A 15,242-nucleotide genomic window follows, 5' to 3' on the forward strand; every position below is an offset into this window, starting at 1 on the left:
TTCATCTGTGTGCCAAGGACAGCATGACACACATACACCACTTATGGCCTCAAAAACGGGGCTTAAGAAGAATGTAAGAAGCCCATCAGTTTTGCACAGGCCCTCAGCACAGAAATGAATTACACCTTTAATGCACCACAAACAGCCTTCTCCTAACTCCAATTATCGACCTTAGTAACCTTTGTTCAGTGCACGTCCAGGTTACCAACAGTCACGACAGCGTACAATGAATCTCACATATACTTGTAAAGCTAAATCACCCACATGAAGGTAGGAAGGGACCTCATGGATCATCCACGGGGATGTAACTGCAAATCAACAGCCACAAAAACCAGGCTGGGTCCACTTGCTAATCGACACCATTCGAATTGTTCTTCTAAACACACTGGGCTCGGTTCAGACGCACTCCATTGCTTTCAATGAACAATATCGGGGAAACTCCACTGGTTTCACCGCAATCACGCCATTGAGAGCCCGATCTGTAGTCCAGCACCTCTGACCCTGTCCCGTCACTGATCTGGGATGGATGGATAGTGCTGGGGGAGAGGAGATGCAGTCTGACTCATGGTCATCTGGAAGGGCTGGCACCTTGCCAGGTGTATTTGTACCAGGGTTGGTCCACATTTTCCCAGGCCTCCCCCTCCGCAAAGGAAAATTTGGAATACCGATTTTCAAACATCTGAACTTCACCCAAATTGCTTTCTGAACCAGAGTTCATGCCCTGAGTCTCTGAAATGCCATCTCCAGATCCTTCATTCGGCTGATTGGTTAGGGGTGACTGCTGCCTTTCCCCGTCTGGTTCAAGAAAGATTTGCCACCAGCTCTGCCTAACAATGAGAAAGGCAGCCTGAGCCGGCCCCTCCTCCTCCTCCTCTGCGGTCACTTCCTAAGAACACTCACCTGCTATCACTTGCATCAAAGGCCAGACACCATAAGCCTGTCTAATTAAAAATAATTATGTGCTTGGATTCACTGGGCTCTCTCCGGCACGGCAGCTCTCTCCTGCTCACTGGGAGCGCCCTAGAGATCAGACACAATTGCAGAGCCCTCCGTGAGAGATGAGTAATCGGGAGGGGTTTTATTTCGGCCGAGATATACGCCACTTCTGTAAAACCCATTTGATCAGCCTCTTTGGCTGGTTTTACAGCAGAGCTAATTTCATTGTACTGCTCGTGTCCCTGGAGCAGCCGCGGAGCCATATGGTATCTCCATCATCTGAACTCCTAACGTGGTTTTTGTGCCCTCTAAACTTGGAAAGAGATGAAACGATCATGCTTTGGTCCTCCGCTCGCCACGTCCCCGTCGCGCTATCTGACCCTGCAGGGAGGGGAATTCAGCCCAGCACAGGCGGCCTGGGGCCACGTGCGGGTGGGGAGGTGATGGTGGCAAGTTGGCTTTACACAACCCACTCCTCCCGAGGGGCATTGCAGCTCAGCTCCAAAGGCCTGTTTCTGGTTCAGGGATAGCTGCCCTTGTAGGGAGCTGTCCACACACTCCAGTGCTGAAACACACCCCTTTGAGTAAACCCGCAGGGGGTAAAGCCGAGGGCCATATTGCAGCTGCGATTTCTGAGCACTCCCCCACCGGCCCGAGAGGAAGCCTGTGGGATCAGGGCGCTAGAGGCAGCTGGCCCGTTGTGATGCCTGTGTGACATAGTGGAGATCGCCATTTTTGCGATTGGGGCTTTTTTGCGGAAAACAAATCTCTTCTGTCTACACTGGTCCTTTTACGCAAAAGTTTTTCGGAAAAAGACTTTTGCCCGAACGGGAGCAGCATAGTATTTCTGCAAAAGCACTGACAATCTTACATGAGCTCGTCAGTGCTTTTGCGGAAATTCAAGCGGCCAGTGTAGACAGCTGGCAAGTTTTTCTGGAAAAGCGGCTGCTCTTCCGGAAAAAGTGGCCAGTCTAGACACAACCTGTGGGGGGGGGGGGGGATGTGCGTGCATGCCTCAGTTTCCCTGGACACTGCAACACTATCTGGATGAGGAGGGAGAGGGTGGTTATGACTCACTGGGGGCGGGGGCAGGGGACCAGAGCTGGGGCTCTGGGCCCCCCCCAGCCTCAAAACAGATTGTACTGCTGGCTCCTGAAACAAGAAGTTTGAACTACACGGTCTCTGTCAAACAAACCAACCTTCTTTTCTACTTGCTAGCTGAGTCTCATATCTGGCTGCGGATGGGGGTGCAGGGCTGGGTGATGCCCCTGCGCTGTGTGACAGCCTGGAACAATCCCGAGCTGCTGCTCAGCCTTCTTCAGCAGCAGCTCTCAAAGTACTTTACACACGGGGATACACACCACTATCCCCATTTTACAAATGGAGAAACTGAGGCACAGGGAGGTTAAAGTCTGAGACGTAGTGGGGGTACCTTGCTTGTTGCTAGGTTTGGGCTGTGGGTGACCCCCACTGGCTGCTGTCTGTACCACGGCCCAGCCGAGTAGCTGATGGGACAGGGAGGTACCCTGTTCTACAGGTTACCTCCCAGGGAGTGGAACAAAGGAAGGAAGGCGGAGTGGAGCCCTGGCTGGGGGCAGGGCTGGAAGTTGGGCAGTTTCTGTCTGGTATCATGGAGGAAGCAGCCTAGGCAACGGGCTGGGATTTAGGGGCCCAGTCTCCCCCATCTCAAGGGGGACTGAGGCATCCCAGGCCTGCCCTGGAACCAGATCACATCTGTGTTGTGTTGTGTCCTGGAGAAGCAATAAACTCCCTCTATTCTACTGGCTGGTGGAGTCTGTTTGTGCCACTACGGGGGTGCAGGAGACTGGGAAACCCCAACGCACCATCACAAAGTCATTTGCCCAAGATCATGGAGCAGGCTGGTGAATGAGCCAGGAATAGAACTTAGGCTTGCTGAATCCCAGTACATTGCTCTATCCACTAGGCCGCTCTGCCTCTCTAGGCAAAGAGCTCTTGGGCAGCTCTGAAAACTGCTGACAGACACTGCACTTGGACTTGCTGAGTCAGCTTCCGCCCACAGCAGCCACCTCCCACGGTGACATGCCCATCGAAGTCCTTTTAATGCTTTGAACTCGCACTATTACAGCTATATAAGCGGGGAAGGATGGAAGCAGCTGCACCGCAAGGCGATACATTAAGGAAGCAATAACCAATTGTTCTGATGGCAGCACGTCGCTAGTCATTCATCTGGCTCCCTTGTGATGGATGAAGGCAACTCAGGCGAGAGTTAAGCTTGGTTTAGTTTCAAAAGAGCATCAGAGACATAATGTCTTCATTGTGACGGCCGGGGTGGGGGAGAGATTGGCTTAAAAAAAAAAAAAACAACAACCAGCCAATTTTGTTAATTACATCATTTTTAGGAAAAGCGTGAACCTTGTTGCAGGGATCTCCAAGCTGGTGCCCTTGGCTAGAGACACAGTCAATGCTTTGGTGTGAAAGAGCGGTAGGAACAGACTGATCAGTGTACTAAGACCTAGCAGTGAGGGATGGACAGACAGACAGGGTATATGGGGTATCCCCTGTAGGAGTATATACTATTTGCTGGGACAGAACAATGAATTTGCTCAGGCCATGCTTACCCGCATGTTCTGTTCACTCCCGTCTATCTAATCTCTCTGTGTGCATGTCCCTCGGCCGGTAGATAAACGTACTACGGTCTAGGAGAGATGTACGGGAGAATTAACTTCTCCCTAGAGTGGGCACACGGGCAGGCCTAGGTATCTTCTTAGCGGATATTCATTGTGATGGTGTCTGGCTCCATCAGCTCTGTGGCCGTCCAAGCCGTTGAGCAGCACTCCCAGGAGGTGACTTTCAAAGCGGCATAGATGAGCATTCATTGTTGGAAATGCCCACGGGCTTGTCCAATCAGAGAGCAGGACCGGAAGCATGTGATTTAACTACCCACTCGGGTACCAGATGAATGACTAGAACTATTGGCTATGGCTTCCTTCCCGTATCGCCTTGCGGTGCAGCCGCTGACCAAGTTGCATGGTTGTCACAGTGACGGTTCAAAGCATGAATGAGATGTCAATGTGCGTTTCACTCCAGCAAGTGCCCGGCCAATTGGTGGCGTTTGTGCCTGTGCGAAGGGAAGAGTTACAATTAAAGACCAGGGCAAGTCACCATCTTGGACCACTCCTCTGGTTGGGCACCCAAGGCTAAGTCCTGCTGTCCGCCTCCCGACCAGCCATGGCATCTGCACGGCCCTTGCGAGGCACAGAGATAGAGGGGTACACCTGGAGATGGACAGACCAGCCTCTGTAGTCCCCTAAATCTGACCATCCTGATGTGTCCAGCCACCCCCCCAGGGTAGGGATGTAAAATATCAGTTACACCCTGGAGATCTCTCCTCCTCAGACCCATCTTCTGTTCCCTGCTTGAGTGGTAGAGCCACGTGGTTTGAGAGCTCAAGGACCAGGATACTAGACACCACTCCCAAAGCCCACATGTAGTCTATACAGAGACTGTGGGTGTCTTTCCTAGCAGGTGGGTCTACTGCACCAAAAAGGGGGGGGGAATCTGTCGGATTAGGGTTCCTATGCTCCCTGGCAGTGTTGTGAGGCCGAATACATCACTGCTTGGAGATTCCCCAGAGAGAAGGGACCAGGTTGTGGGAAGCATCTCCAGCTGACAAATCCCCATCTAGGTCCCTTTACTCGCCACGGAGGAGCGGGGCCGCCCTGTGCAGTCAACACGAGACCAAGACGAGGCCTGCGGTAAACAATTAAGCTAGAAAAGGTGAAGGGCATCTAAAAAGCCTCCAAACTCCTTCGTGCAGAACGGTGCCCACGGGAGCAATCAGCGCGCACTGGACCAGGGCTGTCATTTCCCTCCGATGGGAGCAGCATGGTAATGTTGCCAGAGCAATCAGACCCGCGCCCGGTTTCTCCTCTCCCCCTCCACCGCTAAATCTCTGCGCTTTAGATTTCATTACGGGCGGCTGCGATGCTCGGACAGCTGCAGAGAACGCCACGGAACCAGAAGCCCTGCTGACCAGTGGGGAAGGAAGGAGAGGTCATCTCTAGATACCTGCTCCGACCCACAGATCCCATGTGACAAATCCACGTCTCCCTTTGCAGGGCGTGCTGCTTTCCTAGGGCTCCTGCATGGGGCAGAAGCAGGCCCTGCCTAGCACAGCAAGCAGAGGCCAGATGCAAGGGGGTCTAATGCTGCCTGTGCCACATACCAACAGGAATCACCTGCTTAGTCTCTTTCTGATGCACTTTCCCCACCGTCAGGGGCAGGTACACACCTCACGGGGGTGAACAAGTCACATCTGCCCCGTGCTGTGTGACGACTGGTTTCTGGCTCCCCAGGAGCCTCACCCAGGCTCCGGTCCCTGGGGGCTGCGCACGCTGGGCTGGGCTCAGGTGATAAGGGATGTGCCCAGGAGGGCGTGCAAGCCCATGAGTGGGGTAGTGAGAGAGGTGGGGTAAGAGCACAGAGCCACGTGTGGCCACCTTCGTGGGGCTGGAGTTGGTGCCTCCCCGCTGCCCCTGTGTAATCCTGTTGAATTGGTTAACCAGCTAAACATAACGCTTAACCTGGTAACTGATTAAAGGGGGTGCCCCCCAGTCACAGGCAAGAACTGCTCTGGCCTGGCTGGAGTGTCCCCGTCTGTGGCGCACCCCACAGCACCAGCCCCCCAGGTTAACCTTTCCCATTCCTACTCCTGAAGCCCAGCCCCCTGCCCGGTCCATGCCCAGCCCCACGGAGCTGCCTGAGCGCAGGACACTGAAATCCCCGGACCCTCTTAGATGCCTGCATGGAACGCTGGCTTGACCTTGAAGTGGGCACCGGAGATGGGCACCAGAGCTCCTGGCCGCTGCCGGTTTACAGGGACCCTCGTTAACATTGCCTGAGAGGAGGGTCTGCGGGCAGGCACCGCGCCCCCTCCTGCCTTTGCCTTCCCCCAGCGCTGGCGAAGACAGCCCCCCCCAAACTACCCGCTTCTGGGGAACTGGCTCTGCAGTAGGTAAGCAGCCAGGCAGGGGCACACGCTGGCCCTGTGTGTCCAGGGGTTCTGCAGGGGATGGAGGGGCCTTCGTTCTGCCGCAAGCTCTTCCCACTGCAGCGGGAGCGGAGAGCAGCTGCCAGACGCACGAGCCCCAGGCAAGCTGCAGGCTCCTCACCAGCCAGATCCACCGGCCCCCGAGCAAACAGGCCCTGCGATTTCCCTGCGCCGCGTCCTCTCTGCCCTGTAACGAGCAGCTAGGCCAAAAACTGAGCCCATGCTGTAGCAGCACCCTGGAGCCGAGAGGAAATCGGGGGCAGGAGGCAGAAGGGGGTCTCAGCGGGGAGGAAGGAGAAGAGGGTTAATATAAAACACCAGCCAAGCATCAGAACCCAAGTGGGGGCGAGTCCTGCCCTGCCGCCCGCATCGCTCCGCATTCACACGCCGCCGGCCCGGGAAAGGGGAGGACAGGTGGCAATTTCGGAGCAGCCGGGTGTTCTACAAGCAGCTCACCGGGGATGCCCCAAGGCCCCGTTACAGCTCACGCAAACGGCTCAGCTGACTTGGGAAGGGGGGGGGGGGGGGCGCTCCCGTGACTTCCCCGCGGATCAGCGCGGCCGCTGCAAGTCCAGGTGATCGCTAGCATCCTCCGACAGCAGGGCGTCCCCGCCGGCGCCTCTCCCGTCCCAGCGCCCCCATGTACAGGCCACGCAGCCAGTCCCGGGCCACGGGGCTCTGACATGCAGCCTTGACAGAGCACAAGGGCTGGAGTCAGACCCTGCTGACTGGTCTGGGGGGCACTTGCCCATCCCAGACCCAGGGGCAGGGGAGCTCTGCGCACAACTGGCATGGGAGGGGCGATTTCCAGCTGCCAGGTGGGATGCAGCGGGCGAGGGGGGTCCCTCAGAGGCCTGGGGCACGGGGGGGGTGCCCCACCCCACATGCCAGGTGGCGGAGGCACCTTGGTGCAGCATTTCATCGCGCTGTCAGGAGCCACGGAAGCAGCCTGCCCCGGAACCATCACCCTTTTGCTTCTCAATGGCTCCCTCCTGGTCCGGGACTCCGGAGAGCTGGGCCCAATGGCTGCCCCACCACAGCTTCAGCGAGCTGCTTACTCCCAGTGGGTCTCAGTCAGCCATCCCCTCACACAGACCAGGGCAGCCGCCCCAAGCATCCTCTGGACGGGAGGGACCCGGGGGTTACACAGCCAGGGTACGGGGGTAGGCCCCACGGCCCCCCCAGGACAGCCCATAGAACATAACATAAGAACGGCCGTACTGGGTCAGACCAAAGGTCCATCTAGCCCAGTATCCTGTCTGCCGACAGTGGCCAGCACCAGGTGCCCCAGAGAGGGTGGACCGAAGACAATGATCAAGCAATTTGTCTCCTGCCATCCCTCTCCAGCCTCTGACAAACAGAGGCCAAGGACACCATTATATCCCCTGGCTAATAGCCGTTTATGGACCTAACCTCCATGAAATTATCTAGCTTCTCTTTAAACTCTGTTATAGTCCTAGCCTTCACAGCCTCCTCTGGCAAGGAGTTCCACAGGTTGACAACACGCTGGTTTCCTGAGCAGCTAGAGCACGGCTCTGAGACCGGAAGGCATGTGGCTGGCTCGGCCCTACGGACGTTCAGCACGGACCGTCCTGCCGTCTGTCCGCCCATCGCTGAGCGACGGCCCCCCGGGACACTGAACAGAACAGGAGCAGCAGAGGCAGGACCAGCAAGATTGTGACCCCTCCCCCCAGCTCTTTCAAAAGCTGTCAGAGGCGTCTCTCTGACCCCCCCTTTCTCCAGCCGCACAGCTTTTGCCCCTCCGCCGGGCAGATAGCAAGGGCTTGCCCCGGAGTCGTTGCAGACAGTTCTGGAGTAGGAAAACTCTACTCTTCTCTAGCCAGTTCCATCAGGGCTCTAGGGAACTACACGACGCATCCTCCAGGCACCCGGGAAACTGTCAACACCCGTTTTGTGGGTGGAAAGAGTGGAGCCACAGAGACAGATCTTCAAACTGCCTTGGTGCCCTACTTCCACTGACTTCCCTGGGAGGTAGGAGTCTATCTTTAAAACCCAGCCCTAAGTGATGTGCCCAAGGTTGCACAGCGAGTTAGTGGCAAAGCCGGAGGAGACGGCAGAGCATCTGTGTCCCAATCTACAGCCAGACTGCCAGCTCCTCTTTCCCACGTCTTATCTTCCAACAGCACCCTCAAAATCAGATCCCCCTTGCCTGATGCTACAGGAATGAAAGCACCGACTGTTCGTCACGCGAGTCACCCGATTAAAAAGCGACTGTCACCCAATCAGGGAGCAAAGCCCATGCCCCGTGACTTAGGGCACAAGCCACAAGATGCGCCCCATGAACAAGGCGGAAAATCGCCCCTCCCCACGCTATTCGCAGACGGTGAAATTCACGCCAGGACAGAGTCAGCCCAAGGCCCAGCCTGTCAGAAGAGACGAGAGGCAGATTTTCAGGGGCTCAGCCCCACAACAGGGCCCAGCGTGGCCAAGGGCCCAGCTCCTCTTTAGGCACCAAAAAGGGGGGCGGATCCGCTGCAGAACTCAACCCCCAGCACGCCGGGCCCTGGGAAACCTGGCCAGTGAGTTACCTGCCCACCCGGGAGCGAAGCTCTTTGGAAAACCTGGCCATTGGGGCGTAGGTGGGGCTCCAGTGACTTGGCTGCACCCGGAATTAACTTCCTGTATCACCCACACCCTGCAGCACGCTGGTCCCCCACGCTGCAGCGCCTTGGCTAGCCGAGCCGGCGTCTTGGCACAGGCATTGGAGGCGGGTGCTTTTGGAACCGGAAAGCCCAGGTTCCATCCCCCAGCAGACAACGCAGCCTGTGGTGCAGCGTTACCGCAGGGACGATTCAGAGGAAAAACCAGCCGTAAACTGGTGAAGAAATAACGCAGCCAGCTCTGCTCCCGAGCGGCTTTCTCTGCTCCCCCCGGCCCCACGCCTGGCCTGGCCCGCGCGACTCCCTTCGCCGCAGCACAAGCCAGACTCCAAGCGGCTGCACCTCTCAGCAGAGGTTTCCCAAGGGACCAGAAGACGAGGCTGGAGCGGATCGAGGACACGGACACGGAGCCTGCCTGGCTACAGGAGTCGTTCTCCCGGCCACTGGAGCGAGCAAGGAGAGCGGACCTGGGAACAAAGGCACATATCCCCCCGAAGCTCCAGGCATGGACTCCGAGGGATCCACCAGCGGCAGGTCTAAGGCAGGGCGACCCGGAGGTGCCAGACGGTGGAAGTGGACGCAGGCATCCCTCCCTTTTCCCAACCCTTCTCCACCAGACCCAGGTGTGTGACCAGGCCCGTCAGTTGGTTCCCACTCTGCTTCCGATCTCTTCTGAGCTGCTGCCCACCTCATGTCTGCCCACAGGGCCTGCCTGTCCCTACCAGCCCACGGGGCCTACTCGCCTCTAATGCCCTCTCCTTACATTTTCCAGCCAGCACCTCTGAGGTTTTCCCCGGCTGCCTTTCACCGTGTGGGGAGCTCTCCGTGACCATCCACAAGGCCACTTCCGTCTCCGCCTTCACATGCCTCCGCATCGCTCTCCCTCGCCGGGAGGCCTGCTCCCAACTTGGCCACTGGTGCACCACAGCCACAGCCTGTAATGCTAATGCCTCGTGCTTCCCGGGAGCCTGCAGGCTCCAGCTGCCTCTGGGCATAAGCTCAGAGGGTGTGTCTAAACTACAGGGCTCTGTCGACGGAGCCACGTAGATTAGGCTGATCGGCAGAGGGAAATGAAGCCGCGATTTAAATAATCGCGGCTTCATTTAAATTTAAACAGCTGTCCCGCTCTGCCGATCAGCTGTTTGTCAGCAGATCGGGGCAGTCTGGACGGTCGCCTGTCGACATGAAAGCCCTTTGTCGACCTCCCCGTTATGCCTCGTGGGGGAGGGACCCTACCATGCAGAACACAGAGGGGCGGTGGGGGGCTGTCCTACCTTCTGCTTTTGGGGCTCCACCAGGCCCTCCGCTCCAGTGGGTTTCCCAGGGAGCGGCAGGGTCCCTTCCACAAGGAGAATGCTCCACCAGCATCCTGCCCTCAAAGGGATGGGCTCAAACACCAGAGGCTGTGCCGGAGCACGGCAGGAAGAACCATCTTGCCCGCGGAGGGGACCCACGTGGCGGTGAGGGGAAGATGTCACCGGCTCCCCCCACACGCTGTCTGCATTAGCCTGGAAGGTCTAATTAATAAATGGGGAATTATGCTGATTGTATCCAATACTTCAGGACGCGAGACGTTATCAAAATCCCATTATAAAGGAAGGGAAGCATGAAGAGCAAAATTAGCCACAGCCTCGGAAACATCTCAATCCAAGTGAGCGCGCTGTTATTAGGGGTAATCATCAGACGGCGCTTTGGGACGTGCAGCCTCCGCTGGGATGGGGCGTGGGCCCGGAACAGCTGGGCAGAGGGAGCCCCGGCCCCCAAGAGGCAGCAGGAAAAGTGTCTGTTCATCCTCGAAGGCAAAGTGATCCCCAATAACCCAGGGTGAGGGATCACTTTGCAAAATTCAACTTCTGGCCGCCACACACGGCGCTGGGATGCACAGCGGCTGTCTGAGCCCACTGCCAGCCCCTCGTGTTCAAAACTCCGGAGTCAGGCCTCCAAAGTCATGGTTGTTGCCTTAAAAAAAAGGGCACCATCTCAACAGTGACGCACGCGGAGCTTTGTTTATCGGCTGCTGGTGGCATAGCCTTTCAAGGCCAACCTGGAACTGTGCCCTTCCCATAATCACCTAAGGCCAGACACTAGAGCTTGATGGGAAAGCACCCAAAAAATCACAATCGATTAAGTCTTGTCCCCAGCGCCGTGACACGGGGACAAGCCTGACAGGGATACAGCCTGAATGACCAGGTCTCTCTGGAGACCGGGATTCTAACCGTCTCGGGGCTGACCTGGGACAGCATAGCCATGGATACCGCCCCCTGCAGGGCAGCGAGCTCGCTGGCACACTGCGTGCACAGCCTGGAGAGCCCTTGCGAGAGGGAGGAACCAGGACTGGGCTGTAATGGAGACAAAGGGGGGACGTCTCTGGTGAGGCTGTCGGACATGGACAGACCCGGTGGTTTGCTCTCTCTCTCCCCAGGGGCCTCCTTATGTCATGGCATGTCCTGGCCCGGGCCGTTGAGCGCCCTGAAGCACCCAAAGAAGAGGCCTTTGTCCAGATCGAGCAGGGCTCACGGGGGCTGGAGGCGGAAGGGGCAGGAGGCGGCAGATTTCCCAGGTCCTGGCTGGAGAAGGTGGGCCAGCGCCGCTGAGATAGCACCTAGCCAGGCTCACGGTCCATCCCACCCCAGGTGGCACTGCCTGGCGCCCGTACCCACAGACCCCAGCTCCATTCACTTTTCACACACAGTCCAGGGCACTGGATGGCCCCAGTGGCTGAGAATGGGAATGGAGCCTCCCAGCCCCCAAAACAGAGCCCGGGCAGCAGTGACCCAAAGCCAACGGCCGCCGTGTGACTCAGCACGTGGGGCTCCGTCCGCTCGCGAGCTTGGAAGAGGAGTTGCCCTCCCACTGGCCACCCCAACCCGTGCGCATCAGCAAGTCTGTTCATCCTTCGCCTTTGGCTGTTGCGCGTACGGCCCCTAGCACAAAGGGGTCATCGTAAAAGCACAGAGCACTAGAACTGGAAGGGACCTCAAGAAGTCATTGAGTCCAGTCCCCTGCCTTCCCGGCAGGACCCAGCACCATCTACACCATCCCTGACAGGTGTCTGTCCAACCTGCTCTTACATATCCCCAGGGATGGAGACTCCACAACCCCCCTGGGCAATTTACTCCAGTGTTTCACCACCCTGACAGTTAGGTGCTACTGTAACACACACAACAACAACACCGCTAGTTTGCCGCTGGTGTACACGGGGCGGGGCAGGGGGAGGGAGGGGGAAGAAGAGCTGTCACAAAGCAAGTCGTCATGCAGAAACTGGGCATTTGTGACCACTTATCCCTCACCACACCAAGAGTAGTGCAATCCAGCAGGTCCAACACGTGACCAGGGCGGGCGATTGGGTAGCTCTTTGCCCTACCACTGACTTGCTATGGGACTTTAAGGGAGCCAGCGCCACATTCCATGCCTCAGTTTCCCCATCTGTAAAATGGGCAGGGCTCGACAATTAGTGTAATCTCCTTCCCCGTGGCGAGTAGATTACAAGCTGGCATGCGCAGTGTGCCAAACCGTGCGGCTGGTGCGTGGGGCTCGCCGCCGCGTGGCGTGCCCTGAAAATGGGGAGTGTGCCCCGACTTCCCTTGGCAAAGCGCTTTGAAATTGGTGGGTGAGTTGGTCTGGAGGGGCGGTTTGGTAGGCTGGGTTCTGGGGGTGTACTAGGAATATCATTTAAGGCAAGAGGCATCAGAATTCCTAGCTCTACCACTCTATCAACGTAGGACCCTGGAAGTGTCACTTCCGTGCTGTGCCTCAGTTTCCCTAATCGATCACTTTTTTTTTTTTTTTGACCCTCAAGTGACAGGCGCTATGTGGAGCAAACACAGAGTATGAACTACTGCTCCGAGCGCCCCAGGCAGCCTGCAGTTATGGAGCGAGTCCTCTAAAGGACACATGCTACAGATAAATGACGCAGCAGATGGCAGGTGACTCTTACTGCCCGTGGATGCTCTTCTGCACAGTTCCTGGTGCCCGGGGGAAGGGGGCATGGAATCTGCAGCAGCATCTCAGCACAAGGAATTAAAAAATAAAACCCTTCGCTCATTAGATTACAGGCACCGTGCGGGAACCCCGCAGGCCGCTGCAGCAGAGAAGGCATCTGCGCGGCTCAGCCAGCTCGGAGCGGCTCTCGAGTGGTTAATAGCAAGCGGCACAAGGAATCTAGGGCTCTGGGGAGCTTTCCAAAGCAGCCTCCCCCCACACACACAAGCTCCCATGGGCCAAGGGATGAATGCAGCTGCCTGACTGGCCCTAAAGATCCAGGATGTGTCGTGCCCCCAGACTATGTGGAACGGGCACGTCCCCATGCGCCAAGGAATCGCCCGCACACACCTGGCTGCAGCTGGATCGGATGTTTGGGGCGGGGGAGGAGCGGCGTGCAGGCTGCCAGCCTGGGGACAAACAGCCCCCCTGCTGCCCTCCACCTCCTTAACCCTTCTTGCTCGGTGAGGAGTCTCTGTAGCCAGGTGGGAAGATGCTGGGGGGCCAGACGGAGATGGGTCCAAGCTGCAGAGCCCCCCTCGCTCTCAAGGGACGCGGGCGTGCCACAGGAAAGCAGGGTCCACCCCATCCCTTCAGTGGCTCCAAGGGAAGGGAACATTCCCGAGGCATTTGGGTTCCGTGCGGGGGGCCCACACGCCTGCCCTAGGGGTCCTGTGTGTGAGGGAAGCAGGGATATTGGCCAGGGCCAGTTCCCTGGCCCATACACTGAGCATGGCATGCTCAGTCAGATCCAACACAGCTCTCACTCCAGCTCTGCCACTGACTCATAGTGTGACCTTGGGCAATTCGCTTAGCCACCCTGGGTTAGACCCCTGTTTGTGTCCTAACATCTTTTTCTGCTTCGGGGGGGGGGGGGGGGGAAGAATGAGCCCTGGCCAGAGATCATGAGCCATCAGAATGGCCAGACTGGCTCAGGCCAATGGTCCACCTAGCCCAGCATCCTGTCTTTGGACAGCGGCCTCTGCCAGGTGCCCCAGAGGGAGTGAACAGAACAGGGAACTTATCCCCTGTCCTCCAGGCCCAGCATCTGGCAGTCCCAGACCAACCTGGGGAGGGGCGTTTCACAGAGATGTGGCTCGGCACAGCAACTGCTCCCCCCTCCTTAGGTTATCAGGGGCCCTCGGGAGCAGAACGTCAGCATCCCGGTCTCCGGGGAAGGAAGCAGCTAGAGGGGGCTGGCCATCCAGATTCGGGTTCAATTCTAGGTTCGGCTGTGTGGACTTGGCCTGGTTTCTCTGCCGCAGCCAAACGCCAGCCCTAATAACGACACTTCCTTCTCTGGCCCATGGTGATCTCAAGGCACTTGGGGGCTGGCTACAGGACACAGAAAGCTAACTTAGCCGGTGGCTGAAATGCAGCTCCCTCTAGGGTGGGACATGGCTGGTGCGGAACAGTGCATGAGAACATGACCCGGCAGAAGCAGAGAGCGCAGGCCACAGACTGCGGGGGGTATTCAGGGCCGCAGCAGCCGGGTTTGGCCAGGGCATCACAATTAACTCTGCTGGGATGGAAACACCAGCAGCCAATGAGTGCAGAGAATCTAGGAAACCAACCCCCTTTTCGCAGCACAGTGCCCCCCACTCAGCAGGGGTCAGAGAGAAGAGCGCCCCCTACTGACTCCTCTGCCTGCCCCCTGCAGCACGGAGCCCCCAATGCCACCATGCGGCCCTGCATCATCTCAAGGGGAAAGCAAGCTCTAGGCAGGTCCCAGCTGGGGGAGTGTCTGGCTGCAGGCTGGACTCGCAGGGACACCCCTCCCTGCCCAGAGAGCCAAGCGTAGAGGAAGCCCTGCCCCACACCGGGGGCCCATGCTGACCAGCCCTGGCCCTGTCACAACCAGACAGGCCCTTGGGGCAAGAGGGGGCGGGCGGGGCTCATGACATGGCAGCACTGCCTCCGTTTCTGAGGCTGCAGGAGAGTTATGTCAGAGCCCAGAGGAGCACCCCTCCCCAGGGACCCCCTTCACACACACAGCTAGAGACCCCCCCACACACCTGCCTCTACCAGCAGTGCTGGTGCTCCTCCACCCCCAGGACAGCCACACGCTCCCACCCCCCAGCAGCGCCCACACCGGGTGGGGAGCCTACCAACGGGGCAAACCCTGGGGCAGTCCAGCCCCCTCCCTGTCCCTCCTGCTTTCACAAGGCACCACGCTGGACTGTCCACACCGGGTCAGCCCAGTGCCCTGTCTGCCCACAGCGGACAAAGCCAGGTGCCCCAGAGAGAGCAGAACGGGGCAACTGTCGAGTGATCCCTCCCATTGCCCAGTCTGAGTGAGCATCTGGCAGTCGGAGGGTTAGGGACGTGGGGCTGCATCCCTGCCCATCTTGGCTAATAGCCATTACCAGATCCATCTGCCATGAAGTGATCCAATTCCCTCTAGCCAGACGTCCTGGCTGCCAGACCCCTGCTCTAACCACTAGACTACACTCTCTCCCCAGGACCGGGAAGGTCCTGTCCAGACCCTGCCTCCAGGGATTATATTCTGCTGAACAGTTTCCGGGGGATACGACAGGTTCGCTTCCTGCCCTAGTGTAGCAGCGTGTGCCTGGGCGCTGTTCGAGGGCACTGTGCTGCAGGGAGCAGGTAGGGGACTGAGTAGGCCAGGCGTCCTGGCTAGCCCATCCTGCTGCTCACACACCAGCTCTGCC

General features: G+C 58.0%; 1 protein-coding gene across 8 annotated transcripts in view; it reads right to left on the bottom strand.

Annotated features, from left to right (window-relative positions):
• Nucleotides 1–15,242, bottom strand: part of SYT2 (synaptotagmin 2) — a 128,929-nt gene that overhangs the window by 98,491 nt on the left and 15,196 nt on the right. The window lies entirely within an intron of this gene.

This window comes from Pelodiscus sinensis, chromosome 27 (genome assembly GCF_049634645.1).
Source record: "Pelodiscus sinensis isolate JC-2024 chromosome 27, ASM4963464v1, whole genome shotgun sequence".
In the NCBI taxonomy this organism is placed as follows: domain Eukaryota; kingdom Metazoa; phylum Chordata; order Testudines; family Trionychidae; genus Pelodiscus; species Pelodiscus sinensis.